Source organism: Chlorocebus sabaeus, chromosome 18 (genome assembly GCF_047675955.1).
Source record: "Chlorocebus sabaeus isolate Y175 chromosome 18, mChlSab1.0.hap1, whole genome shotgun sequence".
NCBI classification, from domain to species: domain Eukaryota; kingdom Metazoa; phylum Chordata; class Mammalia; order Primates; family Cercopithecidae; genus Chlorocebus; species Chlorocebus sabaeus.
The window spans coordinates 10,047,499-10,075,356 of NC_132921.1; the positions used below are offsets into that span (position 1 = coordinate 10,047,499).

A 27,858-nucleotide genomic window follows, 5' to 3' on the forward strand; every position below is an offset into this window, starting at 1 on the left:
TCGTCAGGTGATTTTGTCATTGTGCACACATAGCATGGATTTACACAAATCGTGATTGTATAGCTTACCTAGGCTTTATGGTATAGCCTATTGCTTCTAGGCCACAAACCTGTAAAGCACGTTACTGTTCTAAATATTGTAGGCAGTGTAACACAATGGTAAGTATTTGTGTACCTAAACATATCTAAAGAAAGAAAAGGTAGAGCAAAAATACGGTATTATAATCCTATAGGACCACATTACACACTCAATTCATCATAGACTAAACTGTCATTTTGCAGGGCATGACTGTATTGGGGAAAAAAAGGAACTCAGTCAAGCGACCAATTACAAAATTCATATGTAAAAATCACTAGTAATTCTATGATTTTTTTTTTAGTTTTGAGACGGGGTCTCGCTCTGTCGCCCAGGCTGGAGTGCAGTGGCGCCATCTCGGCCCACTGCAACCTCTGCCTCCTGGGTCTAAGCGGTTCTCCTGCCTCAGCCTCCCGAGTAGCTGGGATTACAGGTGCGTGCCACCACAACCGGCTAATTTTTGTAGATTCTATAATTTTAAGAAGCAGATAAGAAAACATAATAAAACACTAGATCCTATTTATAACAGCTTCAAAAAAAGTGAATAGGAAATGTAAAACTACATGAAACACTTTAAAACTCCTTAGAGAATCATAATAGATCAAATACACGCAGACACATCTTGTTCTCAGGTAAAACAATTCAATCCTGTCAAAATATTGACTTAAGATCCCAAGAAAACACCAAGAATGCTTTTTTAAGAAAGTCAACAAAATGACAGTGAAATTAACTTTGTTATGCAAACAACAAAAAGAGAAAACTTCTAAAAGACTAATTGAAGGAGGATGAGCTATATGACATATTAAAACACGTGACAACAGCTTAACACTGGAGAAGGGGAAAGACAGAATAGAAAGTCAAGAAATAGACCAAGAGACATATGGGAAGAGTATGTCAGTCATTAAGAAGACATCTTAAGACCACCAGGGGCCGGGCGCGGTGGCTCAAGCCTGTAATCCCAGCACTTTGGGAGGCCGAGACGGGCGGATCACGAGGTCAGGAGATCAAGACCATCCTGGCTAACCCGGTGAAACCCCGTCTCTAGTAAAAAAATACAAAAAAATAGCCGGGCGAGGTGGCAAGCGTCTGTAGTCCCAGCTACTCGGGAGGCTGAGGCAGGAGAATGGTGTGAACCCGGGAGGCGGAGCTTACAGTGAGCTGAGATCTGGCCACTGCACTCCAGCCTGGGCGACAGAGCGAGACTCCGTCTCAAAAAAAAAAAAAAAAAAAAAAAAAGACCACCAGGGAAAGGTGAACTATCAATGAATGATGATGAGCAGGTGGGAGAAACTTTTGGGACTAGTGGGTCTAGCAGGGCTCTTAATTTCCTATCTCAAAATGAATTCCAGAAAGATCGAATATATAAATATTTATATTTTTAAAATATAAAAGTTGGAGAAAAATATTTTTTAAAAGCCTTGCACTGCAGAAGGCCTTCTAATATATAACATAAAACCTTGAATCCATAAAAGATGAATAAAGCTGACAGTGCAAAATGTATAAATTTCTTGATAACCAAAAAATGACATAAAGAAAGCAAAAAACAGAGAAAAACTGCAAACATATATGACAAAGGATTAATTTTGTAACATAAACTGTGCTGTTAGAAATCAGTAAGAGAAAGTCTAACAATTCTAAAAGCAAGCAGGCAAAGCACAGAAACAAACCACACCAAAAGAATGATGGAAAGGAAGAAGAAAGGTAAGAAGAAGAAAGAAATCATGAAAGCAAGAGGGAGAACACAAATTCAAGTGGCCAATCAATACCCGAAAATATTCTCAATTCATTCATGATTAAAAAATCCATGGGCCGGGCGCAGTGGTTCACGCCTCTAATTCCAGCACTTTGGGAGGCCAAGGCAGGCGGACCACGAGGTCAAGAGTTCGAGACCAGTCTGGCCAACATGGTGAAAGCCTGTCTCTACTAAGAATACAAAAATTAGCCAGGCATGGTGGTGCGTGGCACTTGCCTATAATCCCAGCTACCCAGGAGGCTGAGGTAGGAGAATTGCTTGAACCCAGGAGGCAGAGGTTGCAGTGAGCCAAGATTGCGCCACTGCCCTCCAGCCTGGGCAACAGAGCAAGACTCCATCTCAAAAAAAAAAAAAAAAAAATCTAAAGAATTTTGGGGTAATGGGAATTGTTCTATATCCTGATTGTGGTGGTGTTTATATGACTGAATGCATTCGTCAAAACTCAACAAAATGCAACTAAAAAAGGTGATTTCACTGTATGCAAATTATATCTCAATTTTTAAAATTCATTGAAAAGGAAATTCAAACCAAAACAAGACAACCTCTTCATCTGAGTCTGAAAAACTTAAATTATTCACAAAGTTGGGAAAGGCGTCCTGAACTTAGTGCTCATAACTCATGACTGAAGTAAATTACAACTTTGTAAGAGATTATTTGAAAATATTTATCAAAAATTTAAATTGATATACACCTAACCAAGTAATTAGGCTACTAGTGATTTGTCCTTTGGATATATACTCATGCCAAAAACAAAGACATATGGACAACAATGTTCCTTATTGCATTAATTGAAAAAAAACAAAAACAAAAACAAAAAGCAAACATTACTTGATCACTGACCTAATACTGGTAAATACAGACCACATATTGGCCTACTATGTGCTAAGTCTTTGTTATAACCCCCCGTAAGTTTGGTACTATCCACTGTGGAACCAGACTGCATAAGTTCATGTACTGTATTCTCTCTCCACCATGGAATGATCTTAGAAATACCAGTATCCATCACTCAGGCTGGTTGTGAGGTTTAAATGCATTAATATATGTGATTTTTAAAAACAATGCCTGGCTCATACTAGGCTATACAGATGTTCGCAGCTAGTAAAAGTAGAAGTACTAACATTCTCAATGTATAGACGGGGAAGCTGAGATACAGAGAGGTTAAGGAACTTGCCTAAAATCACACAACTGATTTTAGAGCTCACTTCTCTACACGAAACGCTGACTACATAATTCATTTTGGCAAAAATATGGAACCTAAATGTCAGGAAGCAACTATAAATAAAAAAAATCATTAGACTAGTGTAACAAATGATAATCAATACAATGGAATGTTATAGAGACAAAGCAAGATGTTCACGACATAGTACTGGGGAAAGAATCAAGCTATAAAATTAATGCAAAGATTATCTCATTTGTATATATATTTATATGCCTAAAAGTGCAGAGTAAATGTTTCAAAGAATATACAAGTAACAGTGATTACATCTCTAGTGAACAGGAAAAGGGATAAGGAGGCTCAGTTGACTTTTATTTTCTATATTAGACTTTTCTGTAACTGTCAAGCAGATTTTACATTACTATAAAACAACCACTCCACCCCATGAAGTGTTCAGGTACAATTTAAGGTAAAATAAGGCACTCTAAGTAAAAAACCCTGTCTCTGGGTTTCAGTCACCTGGTATTAGGAAAAGCAGGACCTTGATGCTCTCAGGGCCAAAGGTATAAACAACTTTCCTTAATCCATCTCCCATAAGCCTTCCCAAACTGTTCCAATTCTTCCTAGCTAGTTTTAATTTCATGAAGCAACGTATTGCCCTCGTGCCTTGCCTCATTCCAAGTACCTCATTTCAGCCTTTTGCTTCCCTCTTCAAGCAATAGCAAAAACACCAGGATGGAAAGATGAACTCATTATCTTCTAGGATCTTAGATTCTAGTGTGGAATACATCGGTGAACATCTGCAGGAGGCTGTCAGAAGTGCTCTAAGAGAAACACATTTCAGAATGCCATCAGCACTCACAGCCACCCCCAACTCAGACCACGAGGTATGAGGGAAGCCTTTGCTACTTCTGCTGCTGCTCCAACCACCACTCACTTGGAGATTATGCACTAGCAAATGTTATGTTTATCTTCTTGAATCCTCACAAGAGCTCTACTTGGAAGACACTATTTTTATCTCCGTTTTATAGAGGAGCAAACTGAACCTTAGTTTAATAATTTGCCAAAAGTCACAAAAGAAGTTCCCAAGTAATGGATACAAGTGCTGAACCCTTGGTGCATAATTCAGAAACTGCCACTTTACTTGAATGCGCACTCATAACATCAGGCATGGCAACACAGAACCTCATGATTAAGAGCACAGACAGGAGAGGGGAGTCCATGTCGCAACTACTATTTCCTAATGACCCTGGACATCCATGTCCCAGTCTCTTCATGTGAACATGGGGACAGTGCGCAGACTGCTTGAGCCCAGGAGTTCAAGACCAGCCTGGGCAACATAGGAAGACCCTGTCTCTGCCAAAAAAAAAAAAAAAAAAAAAAAAATTCCCACAAAAAATCAGGCATAGTGACAAATACCTATAGTCCCAGCTACTAAGGAGGTTGAGGTGGGAGGATTGCCTGAGCCTGGGAAGGAAGGTCAAGGCTGCAGTGAGCTGTGACTGCACCACTGCACTCCAGCCTGGGCAACAGAGTGAGACCCTGTCTCAAAAAAAAAAAAAAAAAAAAATCATTTATAAAAACTAATTTTAAAAAAAGGAATGAGGAGGCCAATAAATCTCTTTCCCTAAATGTAACTATGAAGCTGGACTAAACTGTCAATAGCAACCATTCAGTGCTTTGAATTCATCACATTTGGTGATGACTGGAAATGATGTGTGTAGGTTAATTTAAAATACTACAAATACATTTTTTTCATTTCTTCTCTTCTTCAAAGGCCATGAGATTGTATAGGTTAATAACTGTTAACAGTACTGTTGAGGTTATAACATACAACATATAGTAATTTACGTAAATAATAGCACAGGCTGGGCGTGGTGGCTCACGCCTGTAATCCCAACATTCTGAGAGGCTGAGGCAGGCAGATCATTTGAGGTCAGGAGTTCGAGACCAGCCTGGCCAACATGATGAAATCCTGTCTCTACTAAAAATACAAAACAATTAGCCTGGCATGGTAGTGCATGCCTGTAATCCCAGCTACTCGAGAGGCTGAGGTAGGAGAATCGCTTGAACCTGGAAGGTGGAGGTTGCAGTGAGCCGAGATCACGCCACTGCACTCCAGCCTTGGCAACAGAGCGAGACTCTGTCTCAAAAATAAAAATAATGGCATAAAGTCAGGGGAGGAAAAGGAGACATGAAGCCAAGTGTCTGTCTGTTATCAGTATTAAGGTAGCATTATTTTGAAATACATTGTGATAAGCAAAGACACATGGAGTGATTTGTGGAGAAACCACGAATAAAATTACTTAGACAATATTATTTAAAAAATAAAATGTCAACAAAGGAATTAAATTGGCACACCAAAAAATATGCACTTAACACAAAATAGTGCAGTAACAGAGGAAAAAATAAACAAAAATAAAATTTAAAAAGAATAGCAAAATGACGAATATAAACCCAATGGAATCAATAATCACATTAAGTGTGAATGGACTAATAAACCCTTACTCCAGGAGTCAGCAAACTTCAGTTCACAGGCAAAATTCAGCGCATCATCCTTTTTGTGTATTTCAAAGCTAAAAAATGTGGGGTTTTTTATTATTTAATGATAAAAAAAAAAAGTGACACACAAAAATTACATGAAATTTGAATTTCAATGTTCAGAAATAAAAGCTTGGAATAAAGCCACTCCTACTTTGTTACTTATCTTTTATGGCTGCTTTCTCACTGCAGTCATAAAGCTGCATTGTTAAGGGGTCATAAAGCATGCAAAGCCTAATATTTACAATCTGACCCTTACAGAAAAAGTTTGCTGATGTCACTCTACTCGAAAAGTAGAAATTGTCAGACTAAATCTTTTTTAAAAAAGAAACAACTATGTGCTGGCTACAACAGGCTCCCCTAACACAGAAAGACGCAAATCACTTAAAAAGGACAGGAAAAAGTTTCCATGTAAATCATAATCATGAGAGCTAGAATAGCTACATTAATATCAGACAAAATAGACTTTAAGTATTACTAGGGGCAAAAAGGGACATTTCAAAATGATAAAGGGGTCAATACATAATGAAGACACAGCAACTGTAAACACATATGCACTTAATAAAACCCCAAAATACATCAAGCAAAGCCTGAGAGAATTGAAAGCAGACATGGACAATTCAACAATAATACCTGAAGATTTCAAAAAGCCGATTTCATAAATGATGGAACAAATAAAGATGAAATAGCAAGGTATATAATACTTCAACACTATCTAACTTGACCTAACTAATATTTTTTCAAGGCTTCATTTTTCAGGATAGACCAAAATAAACCTCAATAGCCAGGTGTGGTGGCTCACACCTGTAATCCCAGAATTTTGGGAGGCAAAGCTGGGAGGATCACATGAGCCCAGGAATTCAAGACCAGCCTGGGCAGCACAGTGAGACCTAGTTGCTGCAAAAAATTTAAAAACACATTAGCCAGGTGTGGTGGCACATGCCTGTAGCCCCAGCTACATGGGAAGCTGGCGCAGGAGGATCACTGGAGCCCAGGAGTGTTGGGGCTGCGCCTTGTCCAGGATTAGGCCACTGCACTCCAGTCCGGGGGACAGAGCAAGACTGTCTCGAAAAGCCTCAATAAATGTGAAAAGACTGACACTATAATTACACCAGGTATGTTCTCTGACCACAATGGAAGCAAATTAATTATATATCTACAACAGAAATAAATCCAGAGAAACACCAAGTATTTCTAAATGAAACAAAACACTTCTAAATAACCAGTGGGCCAAATACTAAAAATCAGAAGAAAAAGTTAAAAAATATTTTGAACAGGATGAAAACAAAACATACACAAATTTATGGGATGTGGCTAAAGCAGTGCTTAGAAAAAAATGCACAGCATTCAATGCCTATATCAGAAAAGGTCTTGAATCAATAACCTAAGCTTTCACCCTTAAGAAATTAGAAAAGAACTAAACCCAACAAAAGCAGAATAAAATAGTAAACGTTAGAGTAGAAATAAAATAGAAAACAGAAAAACAAGAAGGAATAAACAAAACCAAAAGTGGGTCATTTGAAAAGATACAAAACACACAAAGCTTTAGGCTAGACTGACAAAGAAATTAAGAGAGAAGACATAAATTAGCTAAATCAGAAATGAAAGAGAGGCTATCACTATCAAACCTATGGAAATTTAGAGGATTATATGGGAATACTATAAACCACCTTTTACCAACAAATTAGAAAACTTAAGAGAAAATGGACAAAATCCTAGAAAGACACAAATTACCAAATCTGACTCAAAAAGAAACAGAGAATCTAAATAGACTCATAATGAGTAAAGAATGAATTGATAATTAAAACCTTCCTATAAAGAAAGGTCAGGCTCAGGTGGCTTCACTGGTAAATTCCACTGAAGATTAAAACAATTAATATAAATCTTCACAAACTCTTTCTGCTAACAGAGAAGAAAGGAACACTTCACAAGTCATTCTGTGAGGCAACTATTACCCTGATACCAAAGCCAAAGACATCACAAGAAAACTAAAAATCAGTATCATGAACACTGATACAAAAATTCTTTATTATTTTTAGAGACAGGGTCTCACTCTGTTGCCCAGGCTGGAGTGCAGTGGTGCAATCATGGCTCGCTGCAGCCTCCATTTCCAGGCTCAAGTGACCTTCCCATCTTGGCCTCCCAAATAGCTGGGACCATAGGCAGGCACCAGCATGACTGGCTAATTTTTTTATTTTTTGTAAAGACAGGGTCTCCCTATGTTGCCCAAGCTGGTCTAGAATTCCTCGTCTCAAACAATCCTCCTGCCTAGACCTCCCAAAGTGCTGGGATTACAGGCGTGAGCCACCATGCTTGGCCAAAACTTACCAGCAAACTGAATTCAGCAACATATAAAAAGCATTATATACTTTGACCAAATGAGATTTATCTAGGTGGGCTTAACATCAATAACCAATTAATGCACTATAGCATACTAACAAAGAAAGAAAAAAACACACATGATCATCTTAATAGTTGCAGAAAGGTGGCCGGGCGCGGTGGCTCACGAGGTCAGGAGATCAAGACCATCCTGGCTAAAATGGTGAAACCCCGTCTCTACTAAAAATACAAAAAAAAATCAGCTGGGCGTGGTGGCGGGCACCTGTAGTCCCAGCTACTCGGGAGGCTGAAGCAGGAGAATGGCATGAACCCGGAAGGCAGAGCTTGCAGTGAGCCGAGATAGTGCCACTGCACTGCAGCCTGGGTGACAGTGTGAGACTCCATCTCAAAAAAAAAAAAAAAAAAAAAAAAAAAAAAGCTGCAGGAAGGCACTGACAACACCTATTGAAGATAAAAACTTTTTATAAGCTAAGAATAGAAGGAAATTTGCTCAAACTAATTAAGGGCAACTATGAAAAACCTACAGCTAACATCACACTTAATGGTGAAGGGCCGAATGCTTTGCCACTAAGACTGGGAGCAAGATAAGGACATTTACACTCACCCCCTCTACTCAACACTGTACTGAAGGTTTGAGCCAGTGGAACAAGAAAAAAAATGCATACAAATTGGAAAGGAAGAAATAAAACCACCTTTATTTATAGTTGATACAATCTTATTTTGCCTTTTTTTTTTTTGAGATGGCGTCTTGCTCTGTCAACAGGCTGGAGTGCAATGGTGTGATCTCGGCTCACTGCAATCTCTGCCTCCCGGGTTCAAGTGATTCTCCTGCCTCAGCCTCCCCAGTAGCTGGGATTACAAGTGCGCGCGCCACCACACCCAGCTTATCTTTTGCATTTTTAGTAGAGACAGGGTTTCACCATGTTGGCCAGGATGGTCTCAATCTCCTGACCTCGTGATCTGTCCACCTCAGCTGCTTTTTTGTGACAGGATCTCAGTCTGTCATCAGGCTGGAGTGCAGTGGCATGATCGCAGCTAACTGCAGCCTCAACCTCCTGAGCTCAACCAATCCTCTTGCCTCAGCCTTCCAAGGAGCTTGGACTACAGATGCATACCACCGCAGTTAGTTAACTTTTAATAGAGACAGGGTCTCCCTATGTTTCCTAGGCTGGTCTTGAACTCCTAGGCTCAAGCAATCCTCCAGCCTTGGCCTCCCCAAGTGCTGAGATTATAGACATAAGCCCCCACGCCTGGCTAGCTGACAAAATCTTATACGTAGAAAAACCCAAGGAAATCTCACACACACACACCCCCCCTACAAGCCTACAACAATAAAACTACTGGCACACCAAAAGTCAATTAAGAAAATAATTCTGTTCACAAAATATTAAATTGCTGAGGAATAAATTTAACATGTAGTACAAGATTCATACAGTCAAGACTACAAAACACTGCTAAGAGAATGTAGAGATTCTAATTAGAGATCTCATGTTTTTGAACTGGAAGATTCAATACTATTAATACGGCAATTCTTCTAAAATTGATCTACAGATTCAAACAATCCCTATCAAAAGCTTAGTAAGCTCTTTTTTTTATATTAACTGATACAACATTCCTAAACTTTACATTGAAATGCAATTTTGAAAAAGAACAAAGCTATACTATCTGATTTCGAAAGTGCTTATAAAACTATAGGAATCAAGACAGTCTGCTGCTGACATAGAGACTGGCGTACACATCAGAGAATAAAGGAGTCTGGAAATAAGTCTTTACATTTATAGTCGATTGATTTTCAAGAAAAATCCCAAGACAAGTCAATGAGGAAAGTCGTCTTGACAAATGGTGCTGGGACAACTGAAGAACTAAAACCAGAAACGTAAACCCTCACACCACAGGTAAGAACTAAGTCAAAATGGATCATATACCTAAATGTATGAACCAAAACTACAAAACTTTTTTTTTTTTTTGGGACGGAGTCTAGCTCTGTTACCCAGGCTGGAGTGCAGTGGCGCCATCTCAGCTCACTGCAACCTCCGCCTCCCGAGTTCAAGCAATTCTCCTGCCTCAGCCTCCCCAGTAGCTCGGATTACAGGCACATGCCACCATGCCCAGCGAATTTTTGTGTTTTTTTAAGTAGAGACTGGGTTTCACCATGTTGGCCAGACTGGCCTCGAAGTCCTGACCTTCTGATCCGCCCGCCTTGGCCTCACAAATTGCTGGGATTACAGGCGTGAGCCACTGCACTCAGCCCTGAAACTATAAAACTTCTTTAAAAATGCTTTGTGCCCCTAGTTTGGACACAGAGTTCTTGGACACAATACCAAAAGCATAATATATAAGAGAAAAACTCTGCTAAATCAGACATCATTAAAATCTAATAACTAAAATTTAAAATGTTTGTGTTTCAAAACAAACCACTAAAAGAAAGATAAGCCACAGGCTAGAAGAAAATACCTGTATCATATCTTCTAAGCCACAGGTTAGAATATCTGTGTATCATAACTGACAAGAGATTATACCAAGATACAAATAAAACCTAATTTTTTAAATGAGACAAAGATGTGAACAGACCTTTGACCAAAGACAACACGCAAATGGCTAATAAGCACACGAACAGGTGCTTCATAGTATTAATCATTCAAAATGTAAATTAAAGCCACAAAAAGATACCACTGCACAAACACTATCAAGACAATATCATGACAAAGGCAGGGGTACAGAGCAACCAGAAACCTCACACATGGCTGGTGGAAATGTAAGACGGGTTGGCTTTTAAATCAAGTCTTTCTTTTCTCCCGATTGCGATTGCGGCAAAGTGATGATTAAAGTGTGTGGCTAAATATAGAGAACAAAAAAATGTATCACAGGGCAGGTAAACTTCAGACCCCTAGAAATCACTCTGTATCAGTTCACACAGATCATCCTGTGTCTTTTCTCTTTTTTCTTTACTGTTGCATTGACCTTATATCTTGACTTTTTAGTCTTTTTCTAGTACCTGATGATCAGAAGTTTCTCCATTTTATTTTAGTCAAATTTATCAGTTTACCTTTGCCTCTTCTATTGTCTTTTAAAAATTCATCTAACACTGAGATCATATGTTCTTGTGAATTTGCTGTAAACAAGTTTTGGTTTTCATATTTAAGTCCCTGATTAATCTAGTACTGATTTATGTGTGAGGTAGGTAGGGATTTATATTTTTCCACGCATATAACCAATTCACTCAACACATTTATGGAAAAATATTAACCTTTACAAGAATCAGAGACATACAAATTAAACTATTAACACTATGATTTTCCAAAAGTCAAATCAGCAAAGATTTTTTCTAAATGGTTGTACTGATTGCCTGAAAGTATCTTTTTTAAAAAATTTATTATTATTATTTTGAGAGTCTCGGTCTGTCACCCAGGCTGGAGTGCAGTAGTGCAATCTCCGCTCACAGCAACCTCTGCTTCCCGGGTTCAAGCGATTCTCCTGCCTCAGCCTGCTGTAGCTGGGACAGGAACATACCACCACTCCCCAGCTAATTTTTGTATTTTTAGTAGACATGGGTTTCACCACGTTGGCCACACTGGTGTCAAACTCCTGACCTCAGATGATCCACCTGCTTCAGCCTCCCAAAGGGCTGGGATTACAAGCGTGAGCCACCGTGGCCGGCTGAAGGTATCTTAATACAGTCATAAAAATTAATTTGGCAATATGCAACTGAAAAACAATCATACTCCTTGACCCAATAATGCTGTTTTTATCAATCTTAAAAAAATAAGAAATAAAAATATTCCCTGGATCATTATTTACGACAAAAAGTAAATTTAAATTTAAAAAATTGGAAACATCCTAATTTCCAACAGTATGAGTAAACAAAATCCTGGCACATTTACACAATGGAACTTTAGAGAACCACTGAAATTGATATTTATACAGAGTTATAAATAACATGAGGGGAAAATTCATATTGTTCATTTGTTAAGTGCAAAAACACAGGAAACAAAATTATATGTATGTGGTTCAATTACACAGAAAGAATAGGGAGGAAAACTGGACCACAAAGTACAGCAGAACTGTTAACTGGATAGCAGAATTTTTGTAAACATTATTTTCAAAACATCCTATAATGAACATGCAGTGTTTTTATAAGAATAAAACCTGTGAGCTTGTTTGTTCTTACTTTTTTAAAGGAAATGGTTGAGTAAATCCATTAAAAATGCAGGGGCTTTTCTTGGCTTTCAGTTATACCATGACTGCCAAACAAAAAATAAAAGATGAGACTATTGGGTTTTTTTGTAGCTTTTTGTTTTTACTGTTACTCTTTGGCTTTGGTAGAACTTAGACAGCCTCCTCCTCTTTACCTGCTCAAAATAACTTTTTGCAAATCTGACTTAAATTTTTTTTTGTACTGGGGTATATATAGTTACGAACTGGCCTTGAATATTCAAAGTCTAAATGACAAGAGTGATACGCCTACCAGCTTTCAAGACCCTCTTCCCTTCCTACTCAGGTTATATTCCACAATTCATCATTGTAATCATTTCCTCGTGTATACTTTTTTTTTTTTTTTTTTTGAGACGGAGTCTCGCTCTGTCGCCCAGGCTGGAGTGCGGTGGTGTCATCTCGGCTCACTGCAAGCTCCGCCTCCCGGGTTCCAGCCATTCTCCTGCCTCGTCTCTGAGTAGCTGGGACCACAGGCGCCGCCACCACGCCCGGCTAGTTTTTTGTATTTTTTTTAGTAGAGACGGGGTTTCACCGTGTTAGCCAGGATGGTCTCGATCTCCTGACCACGTGATCCGCCCGTCTCGGCCTCCCAAAGTGCTGGGATTACTGGCGTGAGCCACCGCGCCCGGCCTCCTCGTGTATACTTCTATCCCCTTCCTCTACTCTCCTGAAAAACTCTCTTGGTAAAACCATATCAGCAAATTCAACTCCGCTTATGTCATGCCTGCACCCACAGAGCTCAATAAGGCTGGAGGAAAAGAGAGCTGGTCTGATGGGTCTCATTTTGTAGTCAAGGCCATGACCCTCAGGTGGGTCCTCACCACTGTCTGGAAATGAAACTACTTTTCCCTGGTCCATTCTTCTCCTTCCCTGCCTGCCATTTCACACCTGCCCTCTCCTTTCTCAACCCCTGGAACACTCCCATTACCCCCGGAACACTCCCATTACCCCCGGAACACTCCCATTACCCCCGGAACACTCCCTCATTTAATATCCCAGCAGATGGCCCGACTTCCTATTTCACCTAGAAAAGGGACGACAGGAGACCTTGGACTTGGCCCCCATCTACCCACTCAGCACCATGTTTCCATCTACTCTAACCTGCTGCCTTGCTCAAGGGCCCCCACGGTCAGCTGGCACACTTGATCTCCCAACAATTCCCCCACTCCACTGGATCACTCCTGAAAATGGTACTTCTCATATATAAACAAACTTGTGGGGACCCCACTTTCCTTACCAGCTGCAGCCCCATCTCTCTCATTCCCTTTGCAGCAAAACACCTTAGGAGAACTGTGTCTACCGATGCCTACTATTCCTCTCCAACCTCCTCTGACACCCACACCAAAGGCTTCTCTACCAACCAGCGCACGGAGCAGCTCTTGTCTAGCGTAAGTTCTTAGTCCTCATCTTAGAGGCACTGTGTGACCACTGACCACTCCTTTTCCTTTCATATAATTTTACCTCTTTGCTAAGCACACCACACTCTCAAGGTCCCTCAGTCTGACTCCTTTGCTAGTTCCCCTCTGAAGTCTTAATAGGAGTGCCCCAACACTCAGACTGTGGTCCCCTCTTCTCCATCCATGCTTTCATTCATGCTCGTGACACTGTATAGCATCGATGTGCCCTACACTCCCAAATTCTCTCTCTTCATTTACAGGTTAGTTATATTCAGCTCCCTTCGGGATACTGCCACTTTGATGTCTTGCAGATACCTGAAACTTCACAAGTTCAAAACTAAACTCTGGCTCTTTCCCACCCCACCCCCACCCCCTCCCCACCTGCAGGTTTAAATCTTCTCTATCCTACTTCCATTTCCGGCTACTCCACATTCTACCAATGATCAGATCAGAACATTCAGAATCACCCTTGGCTCCTTTCTTTCCCTCATACCTCATCCCATGTATGTCATGAAATCCCAATTTCAGCTACCTCCAAAACATACGCAGAATCCAACTACTTTTTGCCACTATACTAGTCCAAGCTACCATCCTCTTTCTCCTGCATTATGGCAATACCTCCTAATTCGTTTCCGTGCTTTCCTTCTCCTGCCCCATTCTGTTCTCAACATGTCTCAGCCAACTGGGACAGATGCTGACACTCTGGCTGCTACTGTAATAAAGTCCTTCATCTCTGACCCAAGAGTCTTATGTCTTCTGCCAGCATCCATGAAACTGCAGCAGGCTGGCTGGTGAGCCTGCCTTTGAGCTTGTGTTGAAGGCAAAAATCTCAGCCATTTCACACTTCTTGGCAACTATATGCAAACATAATAAATATTTACAACTACATAAAAATACAATTATATTTACATAATAAATATAATACAATTGCTTTGACTTCTTTCAGGGCCCTTAGCTCTTACCACACAATAAGCTCTAATTTAAATGCAATAGGAACACTACATGGCTACAAAGGTAGATTTTAAAAATTTAAATATAGCCAAATTAAGGAAAATGAACTTAAAGTTGCCAAATAATTTAAACTTAAGAATAAACTTATATTTACAGCAAAAGTCCTAATAAATACTCAAGTGATTCACTCCTACTTTATAGGCTATTGACACAAAAATATGGGGTAGCACTAGCTTAAGTTTGCAGGGGGATACTGAGTGAATCTCCGTATAAAATAGGTGATAATCTCTAAATCATGTCCAGTTCTAACAGCATCTGACTCAATGAAAATAATAAAAATATGTACAGATTTAGATATCTAACCAGCAATGAACTTTCCCAAGAGCATTTCTAAGCATCCTTCATTGTAATTACATTCAATGCATTCCTCAATTATTCAGCTGAGTATGAAACAAATATTCACAACATCAATCATGTAAAAATGCTAATTGTGTTGGCTTACAAGAATTGATTAATGAGACTGGGCATGGTGGCTCACGCCTGTAATCCCAGCACTTTGGGAGGCCGAGGTGGGTGGATCACTTGAGGTCAGGCGTTCGAGACTAGCCTGGCCAACAAGGTGAAACTTTATCTCTACTAAAAAAAATACAAAAACTAGCCAGGTGTGGTGATGGGTGCCTGTAATCCTAGCTACTCGGGAGGCTGAGGCAGGAGAATCACTTGAACCCAGGAGGCAGAGGTTGCAGTGAGTTGAGATCGTGCCACTGCACTCCAGCTTGGGCGAGAGAGAGACTTCATCTCAAGGAAAAAAACATAAAGAATTGATTAAATGACTGCACACCTCTCCTTAATTTTTTAATTCAGATTTTAACAGGTTACATTTAAAAAGTAGTACACCTATATGTCAATTCATCACTGTCTTTGTACGTATACAGTCACCCCTCGGTATTCATGGGGGATTGGCTCCAGGACCCCCACCAATAACAAAAGCTATGAACGCTCAAGTCCCTTATGTAAAATGTCATAGTATTTGCATATAACCTATGCACATCCTCCCTCTAAATCATCTCTAGATTATTTATAATACCTAACACAAGTGTTATATAAATGGTTAAACTATATTATTTGTCATTGTCTTATTTGCACTTAACCAATTCAAAGAAATGTGATAGAAGAAATATTGCATCTTTGTCCCTAGTTCCTGGCACAGTTCCTAAATCTTTGGGATTTCCTGAGATAGAAATGTTTTTTGTTGTTCAAACAAGCCCCTTTCAATCACAACTGTTAATGCTAATGCTGTGATTCAAAGGAGCCCTCCTAGACAGCCTCAGGATGGGGCTGGTCACCCAGAGACCCAGGGCCTAGAGTGTGGAACTTTCAGCCCCGACCCTCAGTCCCTATCCTGAAGAGAAAAGGAAAGGATTAGAGATTGAGTTCGACAGAAACTCTAACCACGAGATTTGGGGACCTTGTGCACACAAGGGCGAGCTGGGCAGGAGGCCACCCTAGGAGGGCACAGAAGCTCCACGTCCCCCTGTGCTTGCTCCGTGCACCTCTTCTACTGGGCTGTTGCTGAGCTGTGCCCTTTATAATAATGTTTTCCTGAGTTTTATCACAGCAAATTATCTAATCTGATGAGGTAGTGGGAACTGCCGATTTGTAACCAGTCAGTCAGAAATGTGAGAGGCCTGGGACTTGCGACTGGTATCTGAGGCCGGGGCAGTCTTATGGGACTCAGCCTGTTGCCTGTGAGGACTGTACTTACTCTGAGTAGTGTCTGAATTAACTGAAACATTGGACACTCGGTTTTCTTTTCTTTTTTTTTTTTTAAGACAAGTTTTGCTCTTGTTGCCCAGGCTGGAGTGCAATGGCATGATCTCGGCTCGCCGCAACCTCTGCCTCCCAGGTTCAAGCGATTCTCCTGCCTCAGCCTCCCAAGTAGGTGGGATTACAGCATGTGCCACCATGCCCGTCTAATTTTTGTATTTTTAGTAGAGACGGGGTTTTGCCACATTGGTCAGGCTGGTCTTGAACTCCTGACCTCAAGTGATCCACCCACCTCGGTCTCCCAAAATGTTGGGATTATAGGCATGAGCCACCGTACCCGGCCAGGACACTCGGTTTTCATGTTGAAAGAAGTCGTTGTTGGTGTTGGAAACACATCGCAAGAAATAAATCGGCCTTTTATCTTTACCACTGTGTGTATCAGGCCTGGGTCTCCTATAAAATAACTATGACACTTTTCAACAAATTAATATAGGTATCTTAACTCTAAAATCAGTGGGGACCTGGGCAACATTGATAATGGAAATCATTTGCACACTGAAAATACAGCACCCTGACTTACTAATAGTAAGATCCTTAATGATGTCCACATCTGCAACCTTATTGGCTAAGGTATAATTACAGTTGGTGTTTTAGAAACAGCTATTGTAATACATTCTGATATAATATATATGTAATACATCCTGACCTCCAGAATGATAAATGTAAAATACCATCTCATATATAGTTCTTTTAATTCCATTCACCTATATATGATCATAGCTGACAATGACAAATCAAAAAACAATTATTTAACATTTTAATGTCAACAAAATTATTTTAACTACAAATATAGCAAATTCCCTAAAAATCTCACCACATTCATTGCCTATGAAAAAGAATGACCTCATGAATTATAAACTACCAAGTAGGTAAGATTCTTTCAGAATTTGACAAACTATGAACAAAGATGTTTTGTTTTTATTCTGTACGGTAGCAAAGTGTTTTAATAAAGTTTCTTCATTGCTTTTTTATTTTTTCAAGATTAAAAGTAATTTGTTTATATATTAAAATATCTTAAATGTAATGAACTACTAAAGCAAAAATATCTAACTTCTGAAAGGCAACATGCATATAAAAATAACTGAAAAGTAACACAACTGTTATGACTGCTCTCAGAGACTTCAGAGCAACACAAAAGCTCTAATTTAAAGAGCAATTTGTCCATTATTCAAATGCTTTCACATAGAACATACAAGATTTTGTCATTCAATTTGCAGTAGAGAATATGAGTTTTCAGTTAAAATAATCTTTTCCTCATTTCTAAAGCACATCCAAATGAAGAATGGAATTTTAAATAGCATATTTGGGGTACAAAAAGTAATCCACATGAAATTTGCTATTAAATGTACATTAAGAACCAACGTAAACTTCATTCACTGATCATTAGAGCTGAAGGGAATCTTGGAAAGCAATAATTATTCAATTTAATAATATATCTCTATTAAGCAAATAATATACAAATCTTACAAAATGAAAAGATTACTTCCATTGTAAAACAATAATTTGATTGCCACAAGTAACCATTTATTATGGGTTCCCAAAGATGTGATCTCTTGATGCTTTTAAAATAGTCCAAATTAAAATAATTATGTTACCCACTACAGATCAGCAAGCATTTCATCAACTAAGTTAATTGAACTCAGTGACACAGATGTGGCTTCATGAGAGCACTAAATGAAAACACTACCTTTATTTAAAGAAAAAAATAGATGTGGTTTTTCCCCAAAAACGAAGGGTTTACTATTCATTGATGCTAGCAAAACAAACGAAAACTGTTTAAAAAAAGGAAAAAAAAAAACCCTCCTGATTAAACATACACTTCTTTATCTCCATCATTCCCCAAAAACACAGGAACGAAGAAAATCACAAAGGGAATTATGGCAGATGACAACAGTGTTAAGTGACTAAAACAAACTGGGGTAAACCAAAATCTAAGACTGCTGGAAAGGAAGACAACGAAAAAGCAGCCTGAGAAAAGGTTTCACAAATAGGAACCCCGAGGCGGATGCTATTTGTTTAAAAAAGAGGGGGTGAGGAGAACGGTTAGAAAACAAAACTCCCACAGCCAAAAAGTAAATATCCAATAAAAGAAAAACTGAGGGAACTCCTCTCCAAAGAACAACAACAACGACAAAAACTGACAAGAAAAATGGAGAAAAAAGCTAAGAAAATAAATAGATGGATTTAGGAGTTCCTATGTCCAATGAAGAAGAGCTTAAGACAGAAAAAAAAAAAAAAAGGAATGAGAAAAGGAAAGGGAAGACATTATAAAAGTCATCTAATAGTTTTCCTAGAACTGAAAAACACAAGTTTACAGACTGAAGAGCTCTGTGGAATGCTTGGCACATCCGAGGTAGAAAAGAACAATCACAGACCCACCATGGTAAAATGTTAGTATTTAGGCGATAACACAAAACTCCCCCAAAAGCTTCCAGGGAGAAAAGAAATGGCTTACAAATGCCCGGCAAACTGGCGGCATGTGACTTAACAGTAACACTGAAAACCGGAAGACAACGGCGCAATGCCTGCAAAATTCCAAGAGGAAACACACTTACAACTGTGACCCCCACTGACAGTTCAATGACTCTCATTGTGCCCTTGCACGTGTCTGGCATTCTTGCAGGGACTAGGCCTGGTTCTGGCCTATGGTCACCAGCGTGCGACCTGCAGATATACCCACATCTGCCATGGGGGCAACAGACAGGAACTGTAGGTGAAAGCAGACTAGACCCAAAGGAAGAGGCCCAGGGAGGTGGCGCCCACCGCAGACTTTGCGAAAGCAAGAGACAGACCTCTATTCATGCACTGAGATTTCAGAGTTAATTTGTCACTGCCAAATAACTTATTCTATCTGAACTAAAATATTAACCTGGAATTTTATACACAGCCAGGCATACACCCGATACTTAGAACACAGACATTTTCTGACACACAAGGCTCAGAAAAACAGTATCATCTTCCCCATCACCTTTCACAGAAGTCACTAGGAGGATGAGCTTCATCATATCAAGGAGGTAAACTAAGGAACAGAAAACAAGGAACCCCACTTGGGAAGGAGAGAACAATTTCTAAGTTGACGGTAGAGTCTCCTGGGATTCGCCCTGTTTCAGATACTGTCCCTGCCTTCTGTATCTTTCTCCAATCACACACACGTCACCCTGCAAGAGCCAGCTCAACTGTAATATCCTCCATGAAGACACAAATCCAAATTCCCCAGCTCCCAGGATTAAATTAAAACCTTCAGCATCAACAGGAAGAAGGGCTGCACACACCAGAGTCCATTCTGAAATCGACTACTAATGTGGTGTGTGACTCTGGGCAGATGACACCCTGCTTAGACCCAATTTCCTCATCTGTGCAAGGACGAAGATAATCTATAATCAGAGGAGTTCCTTCTAGCTCTAAAATGCAGTAATTCTGCTGCAAATGTATAAAATCACTAAAACCCTACTGTAATTCTCTGCTTTGGTATTTGCTTACATTTTCTGCCAGTCTGTGATATTTGGCAATAATGTTATTCCCTAAATATGTCACTTTTTTTTTAACTTCAAAAGCAATGTCAACAAACAAAAATGACTATTGTCTGAGGGATGGTAATATGTTACTTAAAACCAAAATTAAGCTTTAAAAACAAACACATTATAAACATCACAACAAACTTTAAACAAGTAACATACAGACACAGTAAAAATCTACCAGTAAGAATTCATCTGACTTTAAAAGCATGCTAACCCAGCTGCTTCAACCATCTAGCATATTACTGATATAGTCAGAACAACGTGTACCACAAAAATCACTTTAAGTGCCACCGTAAACAGCACCAAATAATCGGCTACCCAGATCGCTGAGTAAAAACACCTTGTCTAGATAATTCTAAAGATTAACGCTGAACTATTGAAATTGTTTCCGATGGAAATCTTATCTAATAGGAGCCATACAGTCCTCTAACTTCAAAAAGGTATTTTAAGCACAAGTGTGTATATTAAGTACAATCCCAGACTGTCACAAACTGCTGTATATAAATGGATGCCTCTCCAGATGACCAAATTTATCTGCTGGAAAATTTCAGGATGGCATTATGACACCATTAGGACTTACTGATGTTCAGGTCACTGCCTGCCTCCCAGGCCCTCAGTTCTATCCTGTCTTCTTTCTTTTCTTCTCTATATTCAAGAGTCCAATGCTATGGAAAGTGAGATAATGATCACTCCCCAGTCTCCAAGTGTGATGCCCTTTTAATAATTTTAAAGTATTTTAGTGTGTTGGCTGTTAAGAGTGATAAAACAGTATCAGAACAAACATAATCAGAGCAGAAGGCTCTGCAGAGAAGGCAAAGTGTGGCATCCTTTTTGTTCTCAGTCTCCCACCAATGAACTGCAGTGACCCCAGAGCCAAGCCAGGCAATTGCTGCTAACACTGTGACCACCTGTAGTCCTTACCAGTCCAAAAGCCTGCACTAGCAATCCTTCGGAAGACGCCCATTCACTCCCTGCTTTCATTTCAATCCTTCGGAAGACGCCCATTCACTCCCTGCTTTCATTTCCATTTCTCTTGCTCCTTTGGTCTCAAACCCTTTTCTCACATTAGGCTTCCTTAACAAAAACACTCAAGTCTAACACGGGTGTGGCTGATTAATCAGAATACTACTTTTGACTAGTCAGATTATGTTTTAAATTAATAGTGAGAATTACTTTAGGAATTATTACTATTATAATATTATATATTATAAAAGAGGGGGTGAGGAGAACAGTTAGAAAACAAAACTCCCACAGCCAAAAAACATCCAATAAAAGAAAAATTGAGGGAATTCCCCTCCAAAGAACAATAACAAAAACAACAACAAAAAACTGACAAGAAAAATGGACTCAGTGGCCAGTACCCCTGGGATGTGTCAGGGACACAGAAAAGAATAGTAATAATATTAATAGTAATAATTACTTTAAATAGGAATTATTACTATTATTTTAAAACATAATCTGACTAGTCAAAAGCAGTCAGATTAAGGAGTAGAATACTAGTGTTAAAGTATTAGCACTTGTTATATTTCAGGCACTTAATACACTAACATGCATTATCTCATTCCACTTTATTTTTCTTTCTTTTCTTTTTTTTTTTTTTTAGACAGAGTCTCACTCTGTTGCCCAGGCTAGAGTGCAGTGGCGCGATCTCGGCTCACCGCAACCTCCAACTCCCAGGTTCAAGCTCCTGCCTCAGCCTCCCGAGTAGCTGGTACTACAGGCACGTGCCACCATGCCCGGCTAATTTTTGTATTTTTAGTAGACACGGGGTTTCACTATGTTGGCCAGGCTGGTCTCAAACTCCCGACCTCCTGATCCGCCCGCCTTGGCCCCCCAAAGTGCTGGGAATACAGGCGTGAGCCACTGCGCCCAGCTATCTCATTCCACTATCACACCAGCTCTGAGAGAAACATCATCATTATTATACATGTAAAGGAACAAAAACTTTAAGTTTTTGTTTTTGTTTTTAATCTACCCTATAAAATTGAAGTGCTGAAATTCAAACCTAGATCTGCATCCCCATGAGAGACTGCCCTCCTTAGCACGGAGGGCTTCTAAGTCTCTGGCTTTTCTAATTCCAAAGGAGTTCTTCCTTCTGGCTTAATTCTACACCAGAAAATTGAGGATGCCAGGAGGTTCCAGATAACTGAGGTTTCACTTTACTAAGCTATGTAAGCAGGGGAAATGCGTTTTGGGATGGTGACTTTCTACACACTATACATGACTATACTTTCAGAAGTGAAGATCTGGGCGTCTACACTGCGAGTTAGTCTGGTACTCGAGTCACTCAGACACACATCATGCCTCTACAGGCAGTGACAGTTCTCTCTGTAGGGCTCTTGGGGCCATGTAATGATAAGGACTTTGGTTTTATTAGTGCTATGGTTCACTCAGCTAGGCAAGCAGTCCAGCTCAGAAAAGGACAAACGACATGAAACACCAACTTTCTAACACGCACACAGCATGTCTCTGCCTTTAAGGTGTAGATAACAACATGAAAACTGCAAGTACTTTCTGTATACCCACAACCCTCCTACTCAGCAGCTAGGCCCCCCGGGATGTGTCAGGCACACAGAAAAGGGGACTGCAGTCGACATTCTGGCCTCATAGAACTTTTTTGGGGTGGCAGGGAAACAGCAGAAATAAGTAAACAAAGTAATTACAGATAATAGCAGAGGTCATGAGGGAACCATACAAATCAATTACTTGGGATTACTGAAGGAGCCATGAGGTAGTCAAAGAAGTCTTCTCTGAGGTGGTGATGCTCTGAGGTGGTGACACTGGCATTAAGATCTGAGAATGAATCCACCACAGGAGCCACCGAAGGATACTGTAGGCAAACAGAACTCCTGTGTCAAAGGTGGCGAAGCAGGAAGCAGCTCAGATTGCTGAGGAACAGAAAGGCTAGGGCAGAACCCTGGTTAAGGCAGAGATGGTTGTTCAAGATGAGAACTAGGGAGAAATGAAAACACATTTCAGAACTCGGCAGAAATGCTACAGTCGATGAGAAAGGGTTTGGATTTTTGGCTGCGCACAGTGGCTCACGTCTGCAATCCCAACAATTTGGGAGGCAAGGGTGGGAGGATCACCTGAGTCCATGACTTCAAGACCAACCTGGGCAACATAAGGAGACCCCCTCTCTACAAAAAATAAAAAAATCCCCTGGGCATGGAGGCATGCACTTGTGGTCCCAGCTACTGGCGGAGGGGGTGTTGAGGTGGGAAGATAGCTTGAACCTGGGAGGTTGAGGCTGCAGTGAGTCCGGATGGTGCCACTGCACTCCAGGCTGGGCATCCAGAGCGAGACCCCCATCTCAAAACAAAGCAAAACAAGAGTTTGGATTTTACCATAAATACATATTCATTACAACACTGTGAGATAAATTATTATCCCCACTTTAGCCCCAGTTGAGGAATAAGACTCAGAGGGCATACAGAATGTGTTCAAGGTCACAGAGCTGGTAAATGGATGCCCCCCAACATGTCCAGAGTGTGCAAGGTGGGAACTGAAATCTTACATGACTTTATCTAAGTATGTTTGTTCTCAAAACATCAAGACCAATGGCCACCTAAAAGCAACTGCCCCAACTAAGTAAAATTTAATGTTTGTATGCGTGGGTAAAGACCTGAAATCAGTTTAAGTAAACCGTGTTCTCAGTCCTAAAGCCATCACGACTTATTAGCTAAACCAACACGCCAAACAGCATACTAAATTACCCATAAAAACATTAATGACAATTTCACTTCAATATCAAACACGTCTTATGTTATTCCTCTTTTAACAGCTGAAGAATTATTACTATCAATCTATCCATATAAGAAAGTTTCTCCTTTTTATGACATATACTAGTATTAGGAATTTCTCCCTTGTAAAATGAATAATTTTACAAAAGCACTTCAGCACCAAAGATGAAAATATAATTTCCAGAATTGGAAGAGGTCAGGGATGAGGCCAGAGAACTATAATAGACAATTCTCACTTCCTACAAAGGATGAAATAAACAGAAAACAGCAAAAGGAGATCTTTTTAGTTCATTTGCTTATCTAACTTTATTAAGCATTAAAATAGAATGTATACACATCCATTAGCTATACTGGATTATAAATGAACTATTTGACCTCACGCTTCCAAATACATATGCATTTATGTGTGTATTATCCTTTCTCATGAGTGCATATTTTCAAGAGAGTAACAGTAATTGCATCCCAATAAGTCCACGATAAATTGAAAGTATCTTAAAGTCAAAACTCACAGTGGATTTATCTGGATCTAAGTCGAGATGCATACTGAATGTGTATACTGAATGTGTTTTTGCTCCATCAAAAAGTCAAAAAGTTCAAAATTGGGGACCATCTATATGTTTGGACTTTTAAATGAGATCACACCTCCATGAGCAAAATAAAAGATATGATCAATAACCCAAAAGTTTCCTGAAAACTGGCCACAATGGAGAAAACTAGCAAGGAGTTTTCTGAGGAGTGTAATTACACAAGACAGGCTTAAGGGGACACTTGCAGGCTGGGTGTGGTGGTTCATGCCTGTAATCCCAGAGCTTTGGGAGGCTGAGGTGAGAGGATCTTGAGGCCTAGAGTTTGACACCAGCCTTGGCAACATAGCAAGACCTCACCTCTCCAAAAAACAATCAGCCAAGTTCGGTGGCACATGTCTATAGTCCAAGTTACTCAGGAGGCTGAGGGAAGTGGATCACTTGAGCCCAGGAGTTCAAGGCTGCAGTGAGCCATGATTGCACCACTGCACTCTACCCTGGGTGACAGAGATAAAACAAAAAACAAGATTCTTGTTTTCTGTTTCCTAAAAAAAAAAAGGGCCATTAAAAAAGAACACCTTTTCCAGTTCTAATGCAAGAATGAAGAAAAACATTGGAAGGCAAAATGACTAGAAACGCAGTCAGTACAGCACCATTTTCCACCCTACGTCCAGTCAATGGCTCTCAAATTCCTTCCCTGCCACTCCCTGAGGGCAGGGGGTAGGGGGGCACCAAGAGAGGAGGTCATGGGATGACCTGAGGGTGTGCCCTTGGGTTGGAGGCACTGCTGAAGAGAAAGGGGCAAGACTACCAATTTAGAGGGTAATTTAAAAGATAACGATAAAGGTAAGAGAGAAAAAGTGTTTCAAAAGAGATGCTGAATGGAGTTTTTAGAAGTATACATTCGGGTGAATACCTGGCTCATCCTTACCCAGGCACAAGTGGAAAGAAAGCTCGGGTCAAACTCCAGATAGAAGTTCTTCCAGGAATCCTTATCAAATCCACTGTCCACCAACCAGCTTCCTCCAAGGCAGGCTTAGGGAGGGTGTTGGAACCAAGGTTAAAGCCACATATTTAGTTTAGACCTGAAAGGATCCTAGACCTTACCATATCTACGCGTGCACAAAACCCACTAGGAGAAATTAGCCCACGGGAAAGTATTACAGACTTTTTTCCGGTTTTTGTGAAACCTGGTGAGCAATGTCACTCATGTTTTTAAGTAAGGCTGACTGTCCACAACATTAAATATTCCACTTAAAATTCATTCATTCAAGTAAGCTAAATGGATTTAACGTTGTGGCAGTTCGTTAAAAAAAAAGTCAAGATAAATTGCTACCTTCTGTGGCTGAGAAGATGTCAGATATTTCATCTTGAAGTAGACCGTGTACTTTTGTTTGATTCCAAATGTATCTTTATCCCAAGGAACACAGTAAATTTAAAACGTCTCTGGGAGACGTTCAGTGTGTGTAATTCACGTTATTTCTGTCATTACTGTGTTCTCTGTCCTCAGGCACAGTGCATGTTGCCTTATCCGGGCAGACGTTGCAGAAACATTTGTTGAAATGAATTCAACATTATTTCTTTTGCTGCCGGAAGACTGAGTTCTGCCACATATTCCCACCTGGCCCTTCATTCCAAACAGTGGGGATGGGAACCCCAATTTCACATTCCAACTGAACGATAAGTTGGCGCACACATTACTGCACACATCCCAAGTTTTGTGTCAGGACCTGCCCCTGAGAAACGTCCATAATTCTGTTCCGTGAGCCACAAGGGTGTACCTGAAGTTGCCAATTCCCGAAGCAAACTGAAAATTCAGGCCCGTGTCGGTTCCAGGAGCGGTTTAAATTCCACAATCGTCTCCTCCCTATGCCCGGGTGAGTGCGCTGCCGGCTGGCGGCACCTTCAGCGGCAGAGCAGCCCCGGCCTGCACCTCCACCAGCGCCGGCGCGACCTCGCGGTGGGGCGGGGGCGTCTCCGAGTCCCAGCACCGCGCCCCAGGCCCGCCCTCGCGCCTGCGGCCTCGCCGCGCCCCGACCCCGAGCCCGAGCCCGAGCCCGCGGAGGTCCGAAGAGGGACCCGGCCGGGGCGCAGAGCCGCGGAGGCCCCGCGCCGCCGCCCAGGCCTCGCGGAGCCCCGGCCTCTCCCCGGCGAGCTGCGGGCAACAAAGGCGGCGGCCCGGGCCGGCGCGCCGCGGCCGAAGAGGCCGAGGGGTCGGAAAGAGCCGCCCGCGGCCGCGCAGGCCTCGGCCCTTCGGGGGCCGCCGCGCCCCGGCCCCGGCTCCCCGGTTCCCACATCCCCGCTCCCGGGCCCGGCCCCGGTCCCCATTCCCCGTTCCCCGGCCCTGGCCCCCGCCCGCGCACCCGCCGAGACGGCGCAGGGCCTCGCGCTGACCCAGACCCGCCGCCGCAGCCCCGCGCCCGGCGGCCTCCCCGGCCCGACCCGGCCCGGCCCGGCCCGCGCCAGATCCGCCCCCTGCGCCCCGAGGCAAAAACCAGCCCCGCGGCCGGTGCCCCGCACCGCGAACGAGCCGAAGGCGGACGGCGAAGCCCGGCTCCTGCCTCCCGCCCGGGCTCCCCAGACGCTCACCCGGAGGCGGCCCGGCTCCGCTTCCTCGCCCAGCGCCGGCGCGACTGCCGCGCTCGCCTTCTCCCTGCAACTCCTCCTCCCGCCTCCTTCCTCCTCCTCCTCCTCCTCCAGGAGGGGCGCGCAGCCGCGGCGCCTCGGCCCGAGCGGGGAGCCGGTGCGGAGGAGCCGAGCGGGCCGCCCCGCGCCCACTACTCGGGCCCGCGGCGCAGGCGGGGCGTCGGGGCGCGCGGGACTGAGGCCGGGGGCCGCGCGGGGCGGGGCGGGGCCGGGGCCGGGCACTAAGTGGGGGTTCCGAGGCGTGGGGCGCCGGGCCGGGGTCGTGGGGCGGGCGGGGCGCGGATCCCTGATCCCTACCCCCGCGCCCCTCCGCTGGTGCCTGCAGGCGGGCGCTCCTCCCGCCCCCAGTGTCCCTGTCCTGGTTTTTCCTTTGGTGCCTTCCCTCTGGTGGGGGTGGCCCCGGCTAACGCGGAAAGGAAAGTCTCCTTGACCCCCCGGCCCCGCGGATTTGGCGGCTGCTGTCCCTGTGCCCCCGCGGCCGGCGGCCGGACCCCCGCACTGCCCAGGTCCGCTGGGCTCGCGCAGGGACCCCGGCCTTGTCCCCGCAGGGAGGGGACCCCAGGACAGACGCGCGCGCACGCTGTGCAGAGCCACAAGTGGGGAAACCCTCCCCACACCTCGACTAAATTGTGAAAAACGCTTTTTAAAAAGACTAACTTATTCCTTGTTTCAAGCCATCTACTTTTCCATTTAGTCGTTTTCAGGGAGGTTTTGTACAAGTAATAGTTGTTTGTGCCGCCCAATTCCAAGGTACTGTGATATACAAGTTGCATGTTGGAAACTTGACTAATTTCTTTTGAAACTGGCTGGACATACTACTAATGTATAGCAGTACCACAAAAACTTGATTTTTGTCCATAAGAATCAATAGGAAAATTTGTATTTCAATTACGATGAAAAGTGGTTAAAAAATGAATATCATTAGTATTTCAATAAAGCTTGGGGGGAGATAAGTATTATTAAAATCTAACAAGAATTATTGTGGACTTTAAAAGTTGTGTTTCTTGAATAGTATGGACCTTTTTAAAAGAAAACTGAAAGTACAGAGAAAAAAGGGCTAGAAAAAAAATCTAAAAAGTTGTTCAGGTATGAGTTTGTACCCAAATTATATCTCAATAAAGTTGTTAGTTACAAAAAAGTTCAAGTACAGTAATCTTAATTCCTATGTCCAATAT

General features: G+C 41.9%; 1 protein-coding gene across 4 annotated transcripts in view; it reads right to left on the minus strand.

Moving 5' to 3' along the window:
- SOCS6 (suppressor of cytokine signaling 6) overlaps nt 1-26,856 on the minus strand; it is a 42,327-nt gene extending 15,471 nt beyond the window's left edge. Inside the window, exons 1-2 of one of the 4 annotated variants that reach the window (XM_073006240.1) lie at nt 25,819-26,123; nt 24,969-25,072 (exon numbers count right to left, since the gene is read on the minus strand). The gene's annotated coding sequence lies outside the window, so the exon portion shown is untranslated. Of the gene's footprint in view, nt 1-24,968; nt 25,191-25,818; nt 26,124-26,626 lie in introns of those variants that run through there. The other 3 variants (XM_008013804.3, XM_008013805.3, XM_073006241.1) reach the window with 3 other exon arrangements.
- Between the last annotated feature and the right edge of the window lie 1,002 nt (nt 26,857-27,858).